A 12,490-nucleotide genomic window follows, 5' to 3' on the forward strand; every position below is an offset into this window, starting at 1 on the left:
TAAATAATACACGAGATAAATTAATATCATCTATCTAATCATATATATATATATATATATATATATATAGAGAGAGAGAGAGAGAGAGAGAGAGAGAGAGGATCTCTGGCAGCAGCATATGAATGAACACCGGCAGGAACATGTGAATGGCCTTGGAGAAGATTAGCTAGCTTGAGCTTATTATTTATCAGAATTTCTTAAAGTCCTCTTAAATTAATGTGATGTGCCTTTTAAAATCAACATTGAATTTGAGATGGCTATTATTGAATTCCGATATATTGATAATTTTAAAAGTTACATCACATTTTGGAGGATTTTAGTCCTCCTTATATCACTACTATATTTATCATTATTAGAAGAGATACATATTGCAGAGATCAGGTTGTGGCTGCTGCTGCCATTGTTGTTTGTATTATTATCTAAGATGCTTGACTAAATGCTTGTTTCTTGTACAATATTAAGGGTCCGTCTGGGTTTGGATTTTAAAAAGTGAGATTGAAAATAGCGATTTTAATTGTACGATTCAAAAACGTAATTTTTAAAAAGTAGTTAAAGCGTTTAGCAAAATCACATTTTAATATTTAAAATCGCAGTTTAGCCTTTAAAATTGTGTGTTTCAAAAAGACACATTCTTAGCTGCAATTTGAAATTAAATGCATATTTTTTACATTTTTAAATCCCAGTTTTTTAAAAACGTAATGCCAAACAATCTATTTTCTACAATTTAATTTAAAATCACACTTTTTGTCTATGAAAACGCAATACTAAACACATCCTAACACAAGGATTTTTTTACGACTATTATATATATTAGTGCTAAATATATAAGTCATAAATTTGTGGATTTGACAAACAACATTCAAGTCCTACATGATTGAACAATATTAGTGGATGACGCATTCAAGTTCTACCTGATTGCACATTTGTGGATGACTTTAACACCAAAAAAAAAAAAAAAAAAACATTTAAGGCCTACATAATTGCACATTATATTTGTCGGATCAGTAGGTGGTTCCAGAATATTAATATATCATCATATGTCATAACATAAATAAAAAATTAAAACATCACTTATATGGAAGTCTTACTGCCACTCTTAAAGATTTCTTAAAATAAGGAAAAAAATACACTTTGGTCGCAAGAATTATCATCATTTTTGTACTTACATCTTTAAAATGTAAATAATAACATAGAGATTTTTTATTCTACCATCGTGTGTTAAATTAGATATTTTTACATTTTTCTCTTCATAATACTCTTTAATTTATTAAAAAATAAAAATTTAAAAATTTAAAAAAAAAAAATGAAAACACCAAAAAGGGTCACCTTTTCATTATTTGTTTTATTTGTTTAAAATGATTATTTTTATATATTTAAAAATATATATATATTTTTTAATAACTTCAAGGGTATTTTGAAGAAAATTTCATAATAAAAATAAAATAAAATAAAAAAATAAAATAAAAAATAAAATAAAAAATAAAAACTTAATTTGACACTCAATAAATAGTATATATGTGAAGCTTCGATATTACTTTTTAAAGTTTGGAGGCATAATTGCTAAATGAGTAATAGTTCGGGGGCTAAAGTATATGCAAATTCTCCTAATAATCTATAAAAAGCATAGTAATCAATATGTTTTCATAAACTCACCACCATGACTATCAAGGGTAGTGGTTCAATGGCCTAAGTAAATTCTCAAGTAGTTAGATAAGTACTAGTGTATGGGTTCGAATCTCTGCAATGGAAAATCTTCATGCCTAATTAGTATAAACTACATTGGTTCCCATTGATGCCCGGGTGGAGTGTACAGTTAAGGTATGATTCGGCTAGTCTTGAGGGTGTGCCTACGATTTTTGCCGTCTAGGTCCCTCCTGAGAAGTCCCCAGCAGGCTGGTACTACTATAGTCACGCCGAGCTAGAATAGCCACAATTGGTCTCTCCTTCAACCTTTTTTAATTTTAAATTTTTAAAAAATAAAAATAAATAAAATAAAAAACCTCACCACCATGACAAATTCTTATAGTAATCCATAAAAAGCCCCCAAGCTATGAGGTTTTTCCAACATCCAACAAGAGCTAACATCGTTCCAAACCATAGCAACCATGGCTTTGAAAGCTTTTTCTCTTCTCTCGTTGACTCCCCTCCTCCTCCTCCTCTTCCCTCTCCTTTCTCATGCAACTAATTCACCAAAGTCGCATGAAAAAAAATCTTCACCCTTGGAGTTTCTCAAGCACCTTCAAGGATGTCAGCTGGGTGAAAATATCGAAGGCATCCACGACCTCAAAAAATACCTCGAACAATTTGGTTATCTAAGCTATAGCCATTCCAAAAATCAAACCCATGCCAACAGCGACGATTTTGACGAACTCTTGGAATCGGCCATCAAAACATACCAACTCAATTACCATCTGAATGCGAGTGGCATTTTGGATGAGAAAACAGTATCAAAGATGATGATGCCTCGCTGCGGCGTGGCAGACATCATCAATGGTACAAATAGGATGCGTCCGGGGAAGAAGAGGCATCACAACGGACATGGCTCGTTGCATGATGTCTCTCTCTTTTCTTACTTCCCCAACAACCCAAAGTGGCCGCCCTCCAAGTATCACCTCACCTATGGGTTTCTCGCTGGCACCCCGACTGCAGCCAAGAGGCCCGTTGCAGAAGCCTTCCAGAAATGGGCCTCACGCACGCACTTCACCTTCTCACGGGCTCGAGGCGTCTCAAACGCGGATATCAAAATTGGTTTTGGTCGTGGGGATCATGGAGACGGGTCCCCTTTTGATGGAGCCGGTGGCACCCTGGCCCATGCTTTTCCACCAACTGATGGGAGATTCCATTATGATGGAGATGAGAAATGGAGTGTGGGTGCAGTGTCAGGTGCATTTGACTTGCAGACAGTTGCCTTGCATGAAATCGGGCATCTTCTTGGACTGGATCATAGCGAAATTGTGGGAGCTATCATGTATGCCTACATCAATGAAGGAGAGACCAAAGGTCTGCATGCCGACGATATTCAAGGAATTAAATCCTTATATAACGTTTGAGCAATAATGTCAAAGGAATTGGAATTCGATCTCTTGTTATCTACATGTCAATAAGGAGTTTATCTCCGGCCTACTCAACCAATATGTAATCCGATCCTTTCTATATATATATATATATTATGTGTGTGTGTGATAGAATAATATTGCAAAGCCATGTATAAATTTATCCTCAAATATTAATTGCGTTTTGTCAACAGGTCCATAAGTAGTTTCCTTTAATAACACTTTGCTTGTCTCTGGCTTTGAGATTAGCTTCTTTTTAATCCAACACCGAATTAATTTCTTGCTCAGTTACAAATTCTTGAAACATCTCTCAAATTCAATTACTTAACACGAGTTTATAGAATAAAGTATGAGAAAACCTTCTAAAACACCACTTTTACATCCTCTAATAAAACACCGGCAGGTTAATTAGCTTAAAACGCCAAATATATAGAATGGTGATGACTGATGAAAACACTAGCGCCTTTAAGCCCAAAAAAGAGAAAAGAGAGAGAGAGAGAGAGAGAGATAATAATTAGACTTATATAGTTGATAAAAAGAAAATTTAAGTTTGTTAGTTCTTGTGTTGGCTTAATTCAGTTCCAAAATACAGAGGCTACTGTTTATAGGCTCAAACACTGATATAGAATACTTAGAATCCAATCTCTACCATTCATAATGTAGATTTATGTGCCATGAATGTCCCTCCAAAATTTCAGCGCAATCGAACCACAAATGCCTATCGATCGGAGCTGTTGATCAAGACTGGACAAGATTTCCAGAATGGCTGTCCGGACCGCCAGAAGCTGGGTCCGGACCCAAGTTCCAGAAAGCTGCAATTGAAAGTCAGGTCCGGACCATCAGAAGCTGGGTCCGGACCCAATTTCCAGTAAGTCCATTTTATATGGCTTGTCCAGACACAAGACTTGGATGTACGGACACCACATGGTTACTCATATATAACCCTAGCTGTGTCCGGACACCCATTTATTCCTGTCCGGACACGACTGCTGAATGGTGTTTTATTTTCTATTTAAGCAAATTGTTTTGCCTATTATATGTACGTATTTTGGGGAACAAAAACAGAGAGCTTAGAGAGAGATATTGTTCTAGTTTATGTAAGTAAAGATTAAATACGTGAAGCCAATCGGAGTTTCTGTGAAAGGAAATCTTATAGAAGAATGGTGACAGATGTTCTGGAAAGGGATATTGCGGTAGAAGTCAAGTGGGTCGCTTGTCGTGTACAAGGAAGAGTAAATTGCAAAGGTTTTGTAATTCTTCTTGTATTCCTTATTCTTCTTAAAGTGGATTGATTTCCTGGGTTTGGCTGCTCCGAAGAGGTTTTATATTTAGAGAGTTCTCTAAATGGTTTCCTCTTCGTAACCAAATATCTGTGTTCTTGTTTTTCATTACATATCTGTATTTAGTTAGTTATTAATTGTTAGGTTAGATCTTATTCCGCTTAATATTTATGAATTACCTAGACATTTGAATAGGTATCATTTGGAGTCGTTTTTAGAATTTTCAATTGGTATCAGAGCGGGTTCACTCTGTCAAAGGATTAAATTCCTGAGTGTGATCCTAAATACTTTCTAGATGTCCCAAACTCTTGATTGTTTTGAAACTATTATGTCTTCTGATAAACAGTATTATTCTGATTGTGATTCTAATAATGAAATTGATCTTCAGGAGATTTATAATTTGTTGTTTGTGAAATTCTCTGAGCTACAAGTTATTAATTCCAAGAATCTAAAGAAACTCAGAGAGGCTGAACGTGATAAAGATGAGCTAATTGGTGAATTGAGTAATTCTCTTGATTTGTGTAAAACATTGAAATCTGAAAATCATGATCTTGCTAATAAAGTTGAGTCATTAGAAAATGAATTAAAGGAGTCCAAAACTCTATTGGAAAAATTCTCTAATGATAATCTTGACAAAAGTTTGCATACCCAAAAATCTACTTGTGATAAACCTGGGATTGATTTTGACAAGATTATTGCTCATTCCTCTAACCTTGCTTCTTCTTCCAAGAAAGTTTTTGTTGAAACAGGAAACTTGAAAGAGCCATTGGATAAAGATAAGCTAGTTGATGTTCACTCCTCAAGAAGAAGAGGAAAAGAAGTCTTAAAGAAAAAGAAGAAAACAACTATTACGACCTCAAGGGGGAAGAAGGGTAAGAAAGGTAAGTACTCTCGTGTTGAGCACTTTTTACCTAAAAGCAACTCCAACTTTGTTTACCTTGCAAGGAACCAACCTTCTTAAAGGTTCATTCCTACATGTCATCATTGTGGTAAGATTGGGCATATTCGCCCTAATTGTTTTCAGTTGAATAATCATGAGTCAAAAAGAGATTATTTTCGTTCTAGGAATAGTCATGAGGAATTATTCAACATGCTAAGGGGTGTTATCACCCAGTTAAATGATTTGGACAAGAGTCGCACATTTGTCCCCAATATGAAGAAAGTTTGGATTAAGAAGGTTGATACCATTCACCCATTGAGGGGGAGTGGTAGTGATCACACCTAAATTTAGGTGAGTAAATAACATGTCTAGGAATTGTTATTTTGCTTATTTTTGAAAATCCTAGAGCATGTTGTTTTTCTTTGCTTTGTATTTTTTTTGTTTTTCGCTTTCTAGTTTATGCATTGCAATTTTTTTTTGTGTAAAGAGTGTATACATGTTTGTTTGGAGATTCTTGTTATGATGCATATTCATAAAGGACTTTTCAAGAAATTCATATGTTATGATCTTTGAAAGGCTTATAAATGAGATGTTGTGTGCCGTCCACCAAGATTTTTGTCTACTTGCTAATCAAGTGTTCATGAATGTGTAATGTCTTGTGAAGACCTAAAAGTAGTTATTAAACCAAATCATTATTTTGTAGTGGGACCTATAAGATGTGATGAAAGTTTAATGCTAAAGGACATTCATGTATTGCCTGTTGTAATCTCAATTCAAGCATGTTTTTTTTTTTATGCATTTCATTTTTATTTGTTTTGCATTTGTTTTCGTTCATGTGCATTTCTTTTGTAAAAAATTTCAAAAAGACAAAAATATGTTACTTTGGTTGTTTTCTTTTCTTTTTTTGTCTTATGCCCCTAGATAGTCCATTAATTTCTTATGTTACTTTTTATGGATTTAATTCATTGCGTCTTGGAATGTTCTTAATATGCATGAGATGAAAATTTGTGTCAATGGACTTGTGTTTGTGGTTACCTAAAGCCTGAACTTATGTGGTACATTTTGCCTATGCTTTATCTCTTATGCACATTTAAGCTTAAATTGAGGTTTTGTTTCACTTTATTTGTGAGGTCTGTTAGGTAACCATATGAGGTTTTTGACTGGTCATATTTTTGAAATTGACCATATGCTAGTTGAACCTAGGGCTTAAAAATTCCTACTTTCTCTTTTGTGATAAGCATCAAAAGTTTAAGAACACTTTCTCAAAGAGAAAAATAAACAAGATAGTGAAACAAATAAAATCAAAAGATCATATTCCAAAAGTAATTTATTTCACTGTGTCAAACTTGTGCAAAATGTATTACAAAGAGAAATGTATAAGATGAGAGTGGCTAGGCCCCTAGTATAATAAGGTTTGACTTTTGATTTGATATACTTGTCAAAACTTCATGATGGTGAAACTTTCTCCTCATTTTGTAAGTTGAAATTTTTTTTCTTTGGATAGCTTACACACACACCGCACAAGCATGGGTTGAATGAAACATTTTTCTTTGCTTGGGTTAAGCAATATGAGTTTCTTGCAATTACTAGTCTCATGTATATTTTGCATATTTGGAGCATGTTTGAGATATTCATTGTGCAATACATGAGTCATTGATGTGTGTATCATGTGTGTTCATTTGACTTTTGAGGGGGAGAAACATGATTTGCTTTTTTAGCTTCTTGTTGATTATTGAGTCATATGTTGAGGGGGAGTTTTTGGTGATGGGTGTTCATGATCTTGCAATCTACATCATTTTTTTTTTATCATGAGTTTTATTTCTGTATTCCTGTTCCACATATGCCTTGATGTATTTTGTGAAGTGTTTCAAGAAATATGAAGACCTTTTGTCATTCTATAACAAAAAGGGAGAGTAAATATGGGGAGATGATGGGATTGGCTTGGCATTTTGGTTTTGTCACTAAATTGCCAAAGGGGGAGTTTGTTAGTTCTTGTGTTGGCTTAACTCAGTTCCAAAATGCAGATGCTACTGTTTATAGGCTCAAACACTGATATAGAATGCTCAAAATCCAATCTCCACCGTTCATAATGTAGATTCATGTGTCATGAACGTCTCTGCAAAATTTCAACTCAATCGGACCACAAACACCCATCGATCGGAGCTGTTGATCAAGACTGGACAGCATTTCCAGAATGGCTGTCCGGACCGCCAGAAGCTGGGTCCGGACCCAAGTTCCAGAAAGCTGCAATTGAGAGTCAAGTCCGGACCGTCAGAAGCTGGGTCAGGACCCAATTTCCAGTAAGTCCATTTTATATGGCTTGTCCGGACACAAGACTTGGATGTCCGGACACCACATGGTTACGCATATGTAACCCTAGCTGTGTCCGAACACCCACTTATTCCTGTCCGGACACGACTACTGAATGGTGTTTTATTTTCTATTTAAGCAAAATGTTTTGCCTATTATATGTACGTATTTTGGGGAACAAAAACAGAGAGCTTAGAGAGAGATATTGTTCTAGTTTATGTGAGTAAAGATTAAATACGTGAAGCCAATCGGAGTTCCGGTGAAAGGAAATCTTATAGAAGAATTGTGCCAGATGTTCTGGAAAGGGTTACTGCGGTAGAAGTCAAGTGGGTCGCTTGTCGTGTACAAGGAAGAGTAAATTGCAAAGGTTTTGTAATTCTTCTTGTATTCCTTATTCTTCTTATAGTGGATTGATTTCCTGGGTTTGGCTGCCCCTGTGAGGTTTTATATTTAGAGAGTTCTCTAAATGGTTTCCTTTTCGTAACCAAATATCTGTGTTCTTGTTTTTCATTACATATCTGTATTTGGTTGATTATTAATTGTTAGGTTAGATCTTATTCCGCTTAATATTTGTGAATCACCTAGACATTTGAATAGGTGTCGTTTGGAGTCGTTTTTAGAATTTTCAAAGGCAAAATATATTTTAGCTCTATGAATTACCATCACATTTTTACTTACGCTTCTAAACTTGAAAAAGTGACATAATCATGGCTCCCAATATTAGAGTTGTGAGCGCTTTTTGTTCTTTTTTGACATGTCTGCGAAAGAAGAGGGAAATGAGGAGAGGGATTCGAACTAGTGATAAAGATATACTTCATGAGGCGTGATCTCTAAGTGATTAACGTGGGTGCTTATAATTCCTTGTATATATATATATATATATATGCCATTCAGAGTTCCAAATTAATTAAGGAGACTAAGCTAAGTATCACCTCGCCTACAGATTTGAGGATGGCACACCAAGTGAAGCCATGAACCCCGTCGCACAAGCCTTCTTGACATGGGCCTCAAACACGCACTTCACCTTCTCACAGGCTCAAGGTGTCTCAAACGCAGATATCAAAATTGGTTTTCATGGTAGGGAATTGTTAGAATAATGGAGAGAAGAGAAAAGCGGAAGAGAGCGGAAGCACACTTAAGGACTACATTATATTGAGTAGTAGAAGAGTGTGGAGAGGTGTGTATTACAAGAGGTGGTAGAGGCCTCCTTATATAGGAGGCTAGAGGGGAGCAAGGTTCCCTCTCTTATCAATGTGGGACTAAAGTCCCATATACACTAACATCCCCAACATCCCCCCTCAAACTCAATGTATTTATACCTTGAGGTTGGGAAAAATACAGGGAAATAAATACAAGAAAAAAATATATATATATATGATTTTTTTTGTTCACCGGAAAAGTCACTAGAGGTGGCCAAAGTTGGGCGGCCAGAGGCAGTGGACGGTGGCAGGCAGCGGAGCAGAAGGTGGCAAAACCCGGTTCTAACCCGTTGGACTGAAAATCTTCGATCCGGGTGATTTCTCAAGTACTCCAATATCCCCCCTCAAACTCAAGGTTCGAGGGAAAAAGAAAGGGATATATATATATTATTATTATTATTATTTTTTTTTTTTTTTTTGAGGTCCATCGAAAAGTCGCCTGAGCTGACCAGACTTGGGCTACCGAAGGCCGTGGACGCCGGCTTGCAGCGGCAGCTGGTGGCTAAGGGTGGCTCTTGGTTGGGCTGAAGCCTTGGTTCCATTGGGTTGGATTCCAAAATTTGGGCTTAAAGCCTTGAAGAAATTAGTCCGGTCAAATGGGCCAAAGATGGCCAAAACCCATGGACCATTAAAGTGGTTGACCCAAAAATTATATGAACTGGGTCTAACCCGATGGATTGGGTTGACAAATTTGGACCGGTTTGGAGAGCTTGACCTGGTGACCCGGTTTAGGAACCAGTATTGGATCAGATTGAAGAGATCCAATTTGAGCCCGATGACCCTGTTGGAACTAGTTTTGGATCAGGTCGGATGCTTGTATAGATCCGGTCTAGGCTGATGGATTGGTCCAAATCGGATTTGAAACTCGCTCGGTCGGGTTGAAGAGTGGGCCTGTTTAATTTGGGCCAAAAATACCCGAAAGCCCATGGACCGAGTAAGGATGGTCTGACCCAAAAAGATGTTCTGGTTCTAACTCACCCGTTGGATTGGGTCAAAAATCTTGGATCCGAATGATATATATATACTCTCACAGCTGACACGTGGCAGAGGGCTAGGCCTGATGTGGCGGCACCTCTGAAGGACACATGGCAGCAAGGAAGGAGAAGGGGACATCTAGCGCATGTGGTGGGGTGCAGCCGCGTGGGGTGTGGGCGCGTGAATCCCATGCACAGACCCTTTGGACGGAGCACGGTGGAGCTCCAATGGCAGCGATCTGAACGGATTTGAGACCATTGGAGAGAGATCTACCAAAAGGAGCAAAAACCACGATGATCCGACAAAGGTTGCGGTGCGTGGAGGAGCGGCAGCCGCTCGTGGAAGCATGTTTAAGAGATGGCATTTTCTGAGGGTGGAGCGTGGAGGCGTGTGCAATGCCAGAATAGGCTGAGATTGCACAGATCCACCGTTTTGGGGCCAAGACACCACTTTTGGTGGTTATTTGGCTGAGAGGAGTCACGGTGGAATCGCGATTGGCTCGGGCAAAAACTACCGAAGGAGCATGGAGGAGCTCGGAGGGCCGTTGGCGGCAGAGCTTCCATAGATCTGTAGATCTGAAGGAGTGGAAGAGATTTTGAGTTGAAAACGCTTGGCGGCACGCAGACGACCGGAGTTGGTGGGTCGCTGGAGGGAGCACATGATTGTGAGCGGAAAACGGCTTGGTAGCGCGCCAACGACCTGATTTGGAGGTCGCCGAATGGAGCGCCGGATTATGAGCAGAAAATCACTTGGTGACGCGCCGACGATCGAATTTGGGAGGTTGCCGGAAGGAGCACTGGAAAACATATGAAAATGGCTCTGATACCATGTTAGAATAATGGAGAGAAGAGAAGAGCGGAAGCACACTTAAGGACTACATTAAATTAAGTAGTAAAAGAGTGTGAGAGGTGTGCATTACAAGAGGTGGTAGAGGCCTCCTTATATAGGAGGCTAGAGGGGAGCCTTGCTGCCTCTCTTATCGATGTCGGACTAAAGTCCCATATACACTAACAGGAACATGGGGATGGGAACCCTTTTGATGGAGCCGGTGGCTCATGCTTTTGCACCACAGGCTAGGATGGGAGATTCCATTATGATGGGGATGAGTCATGGAGTGCGCGGGTGCAGTTGACTTTGAGACAGTTGCGTTGCATGAAATTGGGCACCTTCTTGGACTGGATCATAGCGAAGATGAGGGAGCTATATATCATGTATTCGTTGCTCCCTGTAGGAGCGACGAAAGGTTTGCATGCGGACGATATTCAAGGAATTAAAGCCTTATACAACTTTGAGGATCGAATACTAAGGATTTGTACTTTTTCTTCATGTTGTAATAATGACGTATGCACGCATGTTTTTCTATTATAATATATATACATATATTGATATTAATGTGGAATCTTATAATGAATTTTTGAATTTTGGTTTTGTTGCTCGTTCATCTTTGCAAAAAATGAATGGCCTTTTGGTTTTCATATGATTAAGGTGATGTTTGGTAAACACCACACCACCCCCAAATACTATTCACCTTATTTTTTTCAAAAAAATCAATATTAAAATATTTTTACTTTTTATATTACCTCATTCACTTTTTATATTACAATCATTTACTTTTTACTACTATTCCAATAATAAAATAAAAAAATCATTGCAAAACAAAAATTTTTTACTTTTCAATACCACTTTTTTATTTTTCTATACCAATTATTACTCTTTTTTTTTCCACAAAAAATATGAATAGTATCCGAGGGTGGAATGTTGTTTACCAAACAACTCCTTAGATTCAGCCCTTGGGTTTTCAATTTTAAGAATATGAACAGTAAGTTTTGTCCAAGTTTAAAATAGAAATCCTCTATTACTTTAATATCAAAAGTTAATAGTTTGTCATCTGTGATATATGTATCGAATAAACATTCATCTCAACAACTCAATACAAAAAGTCCCTAAGGAATAACTCAATTGGGTGGACTAGAGAGACTAGAAAAGGCTTATGCGTTATATATAGATTACCATATCTGGTCCATGTACGTGGGAAAATTGTACAAGGCGGCTTTGTAGAAATCAAACTATGTTATTTATAACGCTGAAAATGATAGGAAATGAAAAGAGAGAATCAAGACCTCCGTATCCGTATTATTTAAGTTTCAATTGCTTTCTGAATATTTGTTCAAATACAGCTTTTTGAGTAACAATTTTCTCTCATGCGAAACTCGGCTTTCCTTAAGAGCAATTGATTTGTTTACTGCATAACTTCTTTTAATTTTGGGTAAAAACAGGTACTGTAAGAATATGCCATTTGTCTTTCGCTTTTTATTTTTAGAAGTCAGAAAGATGGAAGAGTCTGGGATATAAATATATTATGTCCTAGCAAAGCCTCTTTATTCTTATTTTAGTAAAATAGACTTTGGTTTTCCTTTTCCTTGTGGATTTTCAAGGAATTCAAAAAAGAAGAGGGTGTTTTGTGAAATTGTGAAAATCTTGACACACCAAATTGGATTGTTTATCTGCTGGACCGTCTCTCACAAATTGAGACAACTTCTCTTGGATTAAAAATCAGATTATCTTGAAGAAGTTTGCCAGCATAGAACATCTGACTGTATCCCCTACTTGGCCTGTATGGTGGATTTGATGGTTCAAATGGTCTTTTAAAAACTATTTCATGTTGGTTATTATGGCCTGTGGACCGTGGTTGCAAACTATTTCATAATCTTGAAATTGAAAGAAAGAGTTTGCAGAAAGGTAGTGCAGAAGCCAAGAAATGAAAGGAAAGTTTTACATATAAACACACTGATG

At 37.1% G+C, this 12,490-nt stretch overlaps 1 pseudogene; it reads left to right on the top strand.

The window, feature by feature from the left end:
- Window positions 1–2,105: 2,105 nt before the first annotated feature.
- LOC132180047 (metalloendoproteinase 2-MMP pseudogene) lies at window positions 2,106–3,050 on the top strand (annotated as a pseudogene).
- The last annotated feature ends 9,440 nt before the right edge of the window (window positions 3,051–12,490 follow it).

This window comes from Corylus avellana, chromosome 4 (genome assembly GCF_965113065.1).
Source record: "Corylus avellana chromosome 4, dhCorAvel1.hap1.2, whole genome shotgun sequence".
NCBI lineage: Eukaryota > Viridiplantae > Streptophyta > Magnoliopsida > Fagales > Betulaceae > Corylus > Corylus avellana.